The sequence below is a fragment of the Drosophila miranda genome, chromosome XL (genome assembly GCF_003369915.1).
Source record: "Drosophila miranda strain MSH22 chromosome XL, D.miranda_PacBio2.1, whole genome shotgun sequence".
NCBI classification, from domain to species: domain Eukaryota; kingdom Metazoa; phylum Arthropoda; class Insecta; order Diptera; family Drosophilidae; genus Drosophila; species Drosophila miranda.
Window position 1 is genome coordinate 2787241 of NC_046673.1, and position 2760 is coordinate 2790000.

Consider the following 2760-nt stretch of genomic DNA (forward strand, 5'->3'; position numbering starts at 1 on the left):
GTCTTTATATCTGACGACCAACTCTTTTGTGTGTTTTAAATATTCGTTAGAGAAATAACTGTGCTCAATTTTTGAGTTTTGAGTTATTTTTTTGATATTACATTCCTCCATTGAAAATGCGTCCCAGAGCTTTGATATGTTCTCAATGCGGGATTTAAAATATTCTGGTTTCTGCTACCTTTCAGCAGAATCCTTTTTATAATTTCGTACCAGGCTCTGAATCTCTTCGCCTGTGGCAAGCTGCCTGTCTAGCATAACATTAATGCTTGATGATGCCATTTTATTTTATTTATTTTAATACTTTGACCCGATGGAGGTAATTTGTTTGTCACTATGACTGGTTGTGCCTCTACTCACAACCACGAAGATGGTCAAAGTATCTCAATAAATATTTATGACACTGGAATTCTTATTTCCAATTCAACCTTAGTCGCCAAGTTGACTGTGATGGTTGAGTTAGATCCAAATAACTCCAATTACGTTTTCCTTCACCGAAGGTTTTAAATCACAACTGTGAGTGTTGTTGTATGTATGTAAATTGGTCGCCAAGTTGACCAATTATGTAGGATTTTCCAACTAAATCCAAGTTCCAAATCGGGAACAACAATCCAGATGAACGGTTAAGTGTCCAAAAAGTCGGGGGTCACCAAATGAATAAATCAAATGATCAAATAAATCTGTTGATGTAGATTCGCTTGATTCTGGTGATTGTCAATATGACAATCGTATGCTGAAATAAGAATGGGTATGCCACCGGTTCATGTACCAGTAACGAATGGTCGCCGCAATCGGTACTTGAACAAATTGGGCTTCGGAGATGTGAATACGTCAGAGTTTTCTTTCGTACTGATTTTATTAAAATGATTAAAATGCGAGGCTTATATACATATTCTATGAGTATAATTGTTTACTTAGGATCTTAGGTATGTTTAATTAGTTCTCAGTATAATATTTATAGGGAAATATGTTATATCTATTTTTTACAAATTACTACAAATAATTACTAATTACTACAAATCCAACAGCGGAATATTCCAAGGGTCGGATTTATGACGGTCACAATGGTTATCATGCAGATGGTGTGAGATTTGACCACATGCAAATGTGTTTTATGATAGTGCTGTAAATATTTTAACAAACGCCAAAGCCTCGTCATCGGTATAGGACTTCGGTTTTGAATTCGGTGGAGCGAGGATGCTATTCTTTATCCTGTCAAGTCTCACCGGGCTTGCCTTGGATACAGCTTTTGTTATATGCGACCTCTTGTTTTCCTTGTTTTTCGTATTTATTTTATTTATTAATTCGTATTTAATTGACAGTGTCTCCGATAAATGATCCGTATCTATATGACACGTTGCATCTACAAGTTTTCGTTTTCTAGTATAATCTGAACACTTATCAAGGGTTTTTGTTGGTCTTCCTAGTGCTTGTCCCGTGGACGTGTAGGGTCCATCATATAGCACGCTGTTTCCAAATAGCCAGCTTGCGTATTTTCTATTAAAAGATTCTACCTTACGGTGTGAGGTCAACCATTTATTTTTTTTAAATACTAATACGTACACACATAATTTTCTTTCCTATACTTGTATGCTGCTCTGGGCTGTCCGATACTAAATTTAATTCATTAAGAACAGATTCCACAAATTCGTTTGAGGTGCTTGAATTTCTAAATATCTCGAATAACTTGGTATTTTTCCTAGCCATTTTAACGAAAACTAAATTCTTAGATTATATATAAAAATTATATTCACTTATGTTTGCTTATACGCATCTGAATCCTTTAAAAGTCAAAATAAGACTATAGAGCTGCGCTAAAAATGAATTCAATGTACATATACACATATGCAGGTACCACCCTTTGACATAATAAAAAGCAAGTTACAAAACCTGCTAAAAAAGACAGGTAATGGTAAAAATACTAGCCTGCATATTCATTCATAACTAACGACATAATTGAGGTAGAGCGAAATGGAAAATTATTATAATATTGAGTGTACCTGAGCATATGGATTCATTAGTACTTAACTATTGAGCAGTTTTTCAACTTTGACTTTACTTTACAAAAATATTTACCAAAAATTTGTGTTGTATATGTTCCTTGAACTATTTATTACCTAAGTCTAAAATCCATTTCTGCGCTTGGTAGCCGTTTGGCTTCTATACCGATTTAAAATATGATTTTGTATGTGATTTAAGAGCTGTGATAGTATTTTTTTTATTTTTCAAAGTTAGATTATTAATAGCTCTGGAAAATTCTCTATTAGATGCGTGTATTTATTGTATCCAAAGCGCTAAAAATCTCAGACTTTTGACAGCTATTTTTGTCCAAATCGCCACTTTGCGTTGGTCCTATTTGTAATAAGATTATAGTTTTCTATACATAGTGCAAAAGTTTTGAAAATAATACAGTTCGAATTTAGAACAGTGGACGTAGCGGTGTTAGTTGGAAGAGTAGTAGTTATTGGAGTTGAGGTTGAGGGAGCCTCGACATTCCTCCGGACGGCAGCGTTAGCGGCTTCAAGTATGACCACAGAAGCGCTTGCGTCGGCTTCCTCGTTGACTTTCGGGCCGACATCCTGGTCAGACATAGGCGCGGGAAGGGCGCCAGGTGCGACTGCAGGAGAGACTACAGATGAGGCCGCCGTCGTAGTCGGTGCAATGGAACCATTAGAACAAAGGTCCGTGGCAACAAAATTTATAAGTGACGGTGATCGAGATTGGGGTGCAGGTGATCCCGGGACTGGAAGAGAAACGACCGGT